This window comes from Taeniopygia guttata, chromosome W, assembly GCF_048771995.1.
Source record: "Taeniopygia guttata chromosome W, bTaeGut7.mat, whole genome shotgun sequence".
NCBI classification, from domain to species: Eukaryota; Metazoa; Chordata; class Aves; order Passeriformes; family Estrildidae; genus Taeniopygia; species Taeniopygia guttata.
In genome coordinates, this window is record NC_133064.1 from 28,187,284 (window position 1) to 28,196,794 (window position 9,511).

The window sequence follows — 9,511 nt, forward strand, 5'->3', positions numbered from 1 at the left end:
TATAATTCGCACCATTTCTAATATGATATATGTGATATTGAATATTTGTTAGAGTATGCATGTTTGTATTAGGATTCCCCCCACTCTCGCAGGCGAGACTGGGTGTATTTTGGAATAGGCCAAAATACACCTAGAAGAGCTCTTAATAGAATATCAGGTACAAACAGGGAATGTGCTGTTACAATATGTAGATGATCTGCTCATCGCGGGGAATAATAAGGTGTCATGGTTTGACATTGGCACAATGCCAATGCCCCCCATGAAAATGCAGTCTCTCAACTGAATGCTGTGAAATGCGATCGAGAGCAGAGCAAAGCAGGCCCAAGCTTAATAACAGGAAAAAAACTTTATTAAACTACTACCACTATTCTACTATAAAAGGGGGGGGGGGGAAGAAGAAAGAAAACACACAATTCAAAATGAAAACCTTCCAAAGCATTCCTCCTCCCACCACCCAACTCCAACAAACCGCAGTGAGAGACAATCTGGACCCCAATCATGTTTCCACCCTCCATATAATCAACACCCAGTCCATCTGCAGGGAGAGAGGAGTCTCTCTTGTGCCACAGACGCCCCAAGAAACACAGGTGCCACATCCTGTGCTTCCATGTCACCACATGGCACCGCCCGGAGAAAAAAAGTTTGCCAGTGGTGACCCTCTCCTTTCCATGCACAGTGTTCTCACCACCAATGCATGGATGGACAGAATGCTTTTAGGATTTTTCCTTTCAAGAATGCCCTGCCAAGAGGGGAAAAAACAACAGTTCAGTTTTTCATTTTTGGGACCAACAGTCCCCCCCCATTTTCCCCTGGGGCCGAGGATCCACAAACAGAGATCTTCTTCTCTTCTTCCTCTCTGAAGACAGGGGGCACCACCACAAATCTCCTTAACTTTTCTCTGTTTGCTCTACTTCTGTCTTTTCCCAGCTGAAGCAGGTCTCTTGGGCTCACCAGCATCCTCCTAAAATACAGTCTCTCTTGGAGGAGAAGATCAGTTCAATCTGTGGCTACCAAGAAAAAGTCCAGCCAAAAGCCACTCCATCGTCTCCTCCCACCTAGAATTTCTCCTTCCAACATCCCAGGTCCCAGGCTGTCTCTCTTCCTCTCTTTTCAAACCAAGGAGGAGAAAAATTTCACAAAGCTTTCATTTCTCAGGAAGGGTTAAAAGTCCCAACTCCCAGAGATGGCTCGGTGCCCAGGCTCCAGCTCCCACAGCCCGGCTAGGCACCTTGCGGCCCCCCCCGCTCTTCTCCTTCCCCGCGGTGAACTGCTGGCAAAACCACCGCTGTCTCTTTCTCTCTCTTGGGAGAGAGAGAGACTCTGGGGGGGAACGGAGACATCCCGGTTTTCTCCACCCTTCCATCTGCAGGGGGGTTCCAGTCCCTCCACCCTTGGGCCTACCTCCGAAGGCCACATGGCTTCTCCCCTCCCCCACCCAGCTCGTCGCTGGGCAGGGGAGAGTCCTGCACGGACCGCTGACCGGAACCCAAGAGAGCGAGTTCTCCTGGGAATTCTGCTTTTAACCCCTCTGTGTTCTCAGAGGCGTGTCTACCTTCAATTGGTCAATGTCCAAATTGACCTCTCCCTTCCGGAAAAATTCTTTTTCCGTGTCAAACCACGAATGTAAGAAAAGAAACCATTCGACTCCTAAACTTTCTTGCACAAAAGGGACTACGGGTATCACAAGAAAAGTTACAATTTGTGGAGTAAAAAGTGAAATATCTGGGACATTATCTGTTTAACGGCCAGAAGATATTAGATCCAGAGCGTATTAAAGGAATTCTGGAATTACCTATGCCTGTCACTAAGAGGCAAATTCGGCAGGCATTAGGACTATTTGGGTATTGTAGGCAATGGATAGAGAACTACAGCTTTAAAGTTAAATTCTTATATGAACAACTGTCTAAAGACAAAATACCCAAGTGGACTCCTCAGGATCAAGAGCAGTTTGCCAGTCTCAAAAGGGAGCTAAGTCAAGCACCAGTTTTAAGTCTCCCAGATTTAAAACGGCCATTCCATTTATTTGTTAACATACACGAAGGAACGGCATTCGGAGTATTAACTCAGGAATGGGCCGGACAAAAGAAACCGGTGGCATACCTATCAAAGCTGTTGGACCCTGTGAGCAGGGGTTGGCCGAGTTGTTTACAAATCATTGTTGCTGCTGCCCTATTACTTGAGGAAACAAATCGCATTACTTTTAATGGAGAAGTTATCTTATATGTGCCTCATAACATCAGGGGAGTGTTACAACAAAAAGCAGAAAAATGGCTTACAGATAGCCGATTATTAAAGTATGAGGGAATACTTATAGAATCCCCTAAACTATCTTTAAAAACTATTGGAGCAGTTAACCCCGCTGAATTTTTGTACCCAGGAGAAGGTAATGAACCATTGCACAATTGTTTTCAAACAATTGAACAACAAACACGCATTAGGTCAGACTTACAAGAAGAAGAACTACAATGTGGAGAAGTATTATTTATAGATGGGTCATCACGAATAGTGGAAGGTAAACGATTGTCTGGATATGCCATCGTTAAGTTGGAAAAAGGAGAATTTAAGACAAGAGAATCAGGCCCCCTGAGTGCCAGCTGGTCGGCTCAAGCCTGTGAGCTATATGCATTGTGGAAAGCATTAGTGTCACTGAAGGGAAAGGATGGAACTATATATACAGACTCACGTTATGCGTTCGGAGTAGTACACACTTTTGGAAAAATATGGGAGGAAAGAGGATTTGTTAACTCACAGGGAAAAGAACTGATACACCCGGAATTAATTCGGTGAGTTCTGGGGGCATTGAAAATGCCAAATAAAATAGCAGTTGTACATATAAAGGGACACCAGCGAGGTACAAGCTATCAAGTTAGGGGAAATAATGCAGCTGATACAGAAGCAAAACGAGTGGCAGGCAATTATAATATAATTTTGACTATGCAACAAGTACCTGCTAGTAAAAATGTGAGTTTTGAGTCTGCAGAAAAAGAAAAACTAGAACAAATGGGAGCTAAGGAACAAGATAGGAAATACATATTGCCAGATGGGAGAGAAGTCTTGCCGAAGGGCATAGCACTTGAAATATTTTCAAAAATACACAGTAAAACACACTGGGGAACCCAGGTGTTAGTTGATCATTTCAATCAACAGTTTGCCTGTATAGGCGTATATAATATAGCAAAGACAGTCACGGCAGCCTGCGAGACCTGTCAAAAAGTTAATCGAAACAACATAAAACAAAGACCTCTTGGAGGACGTTCCCCAGCATACAGACCTTTCTCAAATATACAAGTAGATTTTACTGAACTACCTAAGGTAGGGCGTTACAAATATTTATTAGTAATGGTAGATCACTTAACGCATTATGTTGAGGCTTTTCCTACCTCCAGGGCAACCGCTAACCAAGTCACTAAAGTGTTACTTGAACACGTTATACCTCGATATGGAGTACCTGAAGTAATCAACTCGGACAGAGGAACACATTTTGTGTCAAAAATTGTTAGAGATCTGACAGAAAGCTTGGGTATTAAGTGGGAATACCATACACCATGACATCCCCAAAGTTCAGGAAAAGTTGAAAGGATGAATGGAGAAATTAAAACTATTTTGACTAAATTAATGATAGAAACCAAATTATAATAGATTAAATGCCTACCCATGGCACTATTAATTCTCAGAACCAGACCCCGAGCAGATGTAGGAATATCAGCGTTTGAAATGGTGTATGGAATGTCCTACAGAATTGAAAGCCCACAAACAAATGTTTTAATTAGAGACCGTGTGATTAATGAATATGTTTCACAATTAGCAAAACATCGTAACCAGCTTTGGGAACATAGACTGATTGTACAACGACCCCCGTTGGACTTAAAAATACACAAAGTTAAACCTGGGGATTGGATATTGATTAAAGTGTGGAAGGAAGAAACCCTAAAACTCAATTGGGAGGGACCTTATCTCGTTTTGTTGACAACAGAAACAGCTGTCCGGACTGCTGAGCGTGGATGGACTCATGCCAGCCGCATTAAAGGCCCAGTGACGAGACCCCACTGGAAAGTAATCAGTACTCCAGGTGACACCAAGATAACCCTGAAAAGATAACGAAATGATAAAGACTTTATTTGATTTTTTTTGCTGCATTACTTTTTGGTATAAAGTGTGTATTGCTGTTTATATTTGCTATAATTATTTCTTTTTTTATCTATTATATATGGAAGCGTACAAAGTGTGTTGAAGGAAATTGCTAGACATATGTAGCCACACAATAGTGAATATAGAAGATATGCTGATGTAAATAATATATGTACTCTAGATATACAAATTAGTTGTAATGATTTAAACTGCAATTGTTATCCATTTGCTTGTTTTAGGTGTAAGGTATGCCAGGATAAATGGTGGACACGCTGTGAATGTGGATACCCTCAATATTATTGTTACCATTCCAACGAACCAGTCCCCTTTGTGGCTGAATTCTTGGCTATAAAGTGTAGAAGGGAAGTACTAACTGTGTCTTGCTTTGTCCCATTAGTTCAAGCTGCAAAGTGGGAAGCCTATGTAAACAGGCAGAAATCCCGAAACAGCTGTTCTCCTGAAGAATTCCCTTGCTGCCGAGAAGATGTTGCACCCCATGACTCGAAGCAACCAAGTCGACGGGCGAGGCAGAAGAGGAACAAACTGTGGAGAAAAGAACCAGAACAATGGGATGCAAAAGCAGCAACGGCCGAACTTCCCCAGGATTGGTAAAAATATACTTAAATTGGCAAAATTGACAGACACCCTTTTTCCTGGTATACCGTTAGTCTTAATATTGATAATAACCCAGGCAGAAGGGGGAAACCCACATGAACCATTTAAGTGGGAACTAATATCTTGGGAAGGAACAAAAACAATAGCCACTTTTAGCAACCCATGTCCACCTGAATTCATAGTAAAACTTTGTGATTTAGTACCAATATATTGTGAAAAAGGACCTCCATTTTATATATGCCTGGCCTCTGGACCATCTTACTGTAATTATCCCGGACACTATTATTGTGGTTATTGGGGATGTGAGACAATAGCCTCGGGCTGGTCAGTAAAGGCTCCTGATAAATATAATGTTGCTCTTTTGCTGACCATTTGTGAGTAGTCCAGGACACTATGTCTGAACTCCGGAAAAGGTTAAATCAACGTAAAAGAGATCGTGAGGCGGGCAGGTCATGGTATAAAAATTGGTTTAATGTTTCACCTTGGCTAACCACTTTGTTGTCTGCTTTAGCAGGACCGCTTATTATATTGATTCTGGGACTTATATTTGGGCCTTGTATATTACGCTGTATTTTACATGGTATTAAAAAAACGATTTGACATAGCTAAACTGCTTATTTTAACTACGAGGTCGGGGGCAAAATATAAAAATGCATCTATTGATGAGGATGAAGATTGTTGTGAATGTGTTATGCCACGTGGGGGCTACGCCTATTTTAATTGTGAGGTATTACCTTGTGAGTGTTATGATAAATGTTGGGATTGTGGAAAAAGGTTTATTTGCAGTGCCGAGAATGAAAGCAGCGTCTAATAAACAATAATAGGATAAAAAGAAAAAGGGGGGATTGTGAGAAACTATAGACTGGGGTATTGTTTATTAAGATATATGTTAAGCCCGATGTAAAGGTTAGGCAACAGAAGATATGCAAACAGCCAACGGACACAGCTTATGCAAGACAAGATAACCGCAATCACTTACACCAGAGACTGCTTATGCAAACATAAGATAACTGCAAGACGTTCCAGGAACTGGCTTGCAAGATATTCCAGGAAGACAAAAGGGGACCCCACTACTTCATGAAAAATGGAATAAAAGAGGGCTGTTTGAACTGATCAGCACGGCAGTTGGTGGAGCGCAGACTCCCCTGTCGTCCAGCGCTGTCTTTGCTCATATTCTACTTGCTGTAATTCATAAAATTTTAATTGGATTATGATCCGTTGTGGCGCAAATTTATAACAGATATCATGGGAATCCTCAGGCAGATACATGTGAATGCAGCGTTCCCGAATTCCCATAAATTTCATCAAGGGATTCAACAACTCCGGGACACTGAATTGTTCTCCCTCATTACCAAAAAAAGAAAATCTTATTAACATATGAACTCTGAATAGAAGAAAAGACTGATTACTGAAATCTTGGCTTCAGGCAGAATTTTCCCTATAAAACTCGCTTGTGCCAGGATGGAGGTGTGTGGGCATGGAGGAAAACCTCTGATGAGGCTGACTCCTTGTTGCACACCCAGGGCCGACCCTGGGCTCGGCTCTGTTCTTTCCTTGTGGCTGGCTGTAACGACGTATATTTGTATTCCACGGACAGATTCAAGCGAGATCTCTTTAGTTGCTCTTGGGGGATGAAGTTTATTCAGGACGCAGAGAGGCTCTGCCTCGAGCTGCCAGACACAGCACGTGGCTGGGCCTCGGGTGATGGGGGAGGGGGGAGACAGAGAGGGGAGCAGGGACTCCCAGAGGACTCTCCAGGAGGAGAAAGGAAGATCCAAGAGAGCGTCCAGCCCCCCGGAGAGCCTTTATCAAAGGGGGCTCCAGGGTGGGCTGGAACAGGACCTGGGCCAATGGGGTCACAGGCACCTGATGGTTCAGGGGAGGGTTACAGATGTGGGGTGAACCATGCATTCTGGGGGGTGAGATGGAAGAGTCCATTTGGCTTTTGGACCCCGCTGTAGGTGAGGGTAATTGTCCAGCCAGTAGGGGGCGTTATATTCGTCCTGGCTGTACCATTGTGGTTCTTAATCATATTTATCTACCCTTCCCAACAGCTGGCTAGATAGAATTTGATTGAAAAATAAATATTTTATTTTTTCATATTAATTTGGCTGGACAAATTTTCATTTATAACACCTTTCAATTCTTCAATCCTCCCTCAAGTGAGAGAAAGGAACAAAATGCAAGCATGTAAAGGAACAGCATGAAAATATCTAAGTTACTGAAGAAGTCAAGTCCCAGATGGGAGGGATGAGGAGATACCTTGGTCTTGGGGCTGAAATCCTACTGTAAGCTATGGAGAAATGACTCCTTTTCTCTATAACGCTTGTAACTATGGGGAGATGAAGGGTTCAAACTAATATTAAGCAAAGGCCTCCATGTTAAAGTAAGAAGATGTTAAAGTAGCTGTGATCCCATGAGAAGTTTGTACAGAGTAAGAGAGAAGAGTAGTCCTGTATCCCAGGAGATCTCTGTTCCCAAGGATGAGGATGATTTTAGAAATAGATAATGAGAACTTTTGCCTTTGAACAGCTCATCTTTAAAACAACATCCCATAAATCAACATGACCCATCTTGTGGAAAAGTCTCCATAATATAAACAAGAGGGACTTCTCTCCCTAAGTGAACTGAAGAAAAACTATTTTAGAGGTGGCAAACTGACTGGAAATTTTAAGTTTTGTTTCTTTACATTGTCAGTGAAAAAGAAAAAGTTGGGAGGGGAAGAAGTGTTCTGAAAGGTTTGTTTTAATTCTTATTACTTTTTTCTTTTAGTTACTATTAATAAGATTTTCTTTACACCCTTTTAAAGTTTTGAGCCTGCTTTGCCTTTCTCCTAATCCTATCTTACAGCAAGAAGTGAGTGCATTGGTGATTGACCAGCACTGAAGCCCACCACACTCATCAACACATTGGTTAGGAAATCTCAAAATTAGAGAAATCTGAAATAAGCCAATCAAATCCACTACATGAAAATTAGTGTTTCTGCCCAGTTTCAGATTGAAACCACCACAACACCCCAATACAGGACATGCTAGCTGTGTATATGTAAATGTAGAGATTGTGAGCAAAAATGGAACTGTAATTCTCATAAAAGACACTCGTGTTGTATGGTATGTCGCAAGCATGGCTCACCAATTTTGAAAAGACAGCAGCTACTAAATGCAGAAATAGTTAATTTACTTTGTGGTTGGGAATAATTGATACCAATTTCGTGGGAATTCCCTGAGGACCAGTGGGAATGCACGGAATTCAAATGTAAGCAAAAGTTTGCCTGGAAATTGGATAAGAGAAAATTACTTGCTTTGTGGATGAGGACTACTAGTGCCTGTTGAATAGCGAAAAAAAACCCCAATGCCAAAGTGCCAAAAAGAAATTTACTTGGAAAGACAGCTATAGGAAAATAGAGGGCAAGACCAGATTTGCCACTGTACTTGCCACCAAGATCATATACACCTGCTATGGGTAGCAACCACATAGGCATGGGAAGTGGGGTTTTAAGTCATACCAGACCTCTGTTACTCCTTTTTTGTCTTTTCCCATTTGGGATTCAAGCAAATTCATGTCACAAATGCCACCAATAGCTTTACTTGGAAAAAACCCAAGGTTCCTTCTGTATTACCTACACCCATGTTGACAGTTGCTGTTATGACCCATCCAAATTAGATACCTGTATGCAAAATGGGCAAACATACTGGATTGCAGAAAACTTAGGAAAAAGTGGAAATAGACTGGGAAGTAAATTTCCAAAGGGAGAAAGATGGGCTTGCTTTACATTTGCTCTCAGGGGTGGGGTCCAGGATTTGGTAAAGGAACAAATAGCAAACGAGATAACAACGGCAACACCACTATCTAATCCTGCATCAACCCCACATGAAGATTTGTATATGAAACTGACACAACAATTAGAAAAGTAAATAGAAATCACCAGATTAGGGAAAAACCTGTTTGTACATTTGGAGGGAAAGAATAAGTAAAGAACTACATGTAACCAGCTGTTGGGTTTGTGGGGGGGCCTTGATGACAGAGGAATAGCCATGGAAAGGCAGTAGCCTAGGCCCTATTGAACTTCTTAAATGGAATTGTAAAAATATAAGAGGGGAGAACCAGCCAAAAGGGGCAGATTTTAAGTTCAACAGTGATAGGAAAAGAGTGCCTCTGGCGCACTGAGAAAAATTTTCTTAACATAGTAGGAAGTACTCCCTATAAGACATATAAAGTTTGTAATGGGACTTTTACATGGTGGGTCCCAGAAGAACCAACACTGTATTGGGCCCAAAGTAAAACAAATAGGAAAATTTGTAAATATCATAAGGAACCAAACTTTTGCTATGTAAAAATACAGGCAAGAATCTCTATTCTGGAATCCCAAGAATATCCAAATTTTGGGAAAGTATAAATCAACAGGATAATTATTATTGGAAAGCACCAGATGGCTTATTTTAGATATGTGGGAAAAGAGCTTATCCAAAACTCCCCACCCCCCCATCCCCCCCCACCCCACCCCCCCACCTCCCCACCCCCACCCCCCCCCCCCCCCACGTTGGAAAGCAAGCTGTACTCTGTGAATTATATAGCCAGGATTTTTCCTTTTGCCAGGGCAGGATGGGGATGAATTAGGAGTACCAGTTTATGAAGACTTAAAAAAAAAGTAATTTATCAGAAGATTTCAAAAATGGGGAGAAGATGAATGCATTCTGGAAATATATGGGCCAGCCACATGGGCACAAGATAATAGTTAGAGATATAGAACCCAAATTTATATGGCAAA

The 9,511-nt window shown here is 41.9% G+C and overlaps 1 long non-coding RNA gene across 1 annotated transcript; it reads right to left on the reverse strand.

The window, feature by feature from the left end:
• Nucleotides 1-327: 327 nt before the first annotated feature.
• On the reverse strand, nucleotides 328-1,607 carry LOC140682125 (uncharacterized). The gene is made up of 2 exons (XR_012053380.1): nucleotides 1,402-1,607; nucleotides 328-1,106 (listed from the first exon to the last, which is right to left on the reverse strand). It is a non-coding gene; the product is annotated as an uncharacterized lncRNA (long non-coding RNA).
• Nucleotides 1,608-9,511: the final 7,904 nt, after the last annotated feature.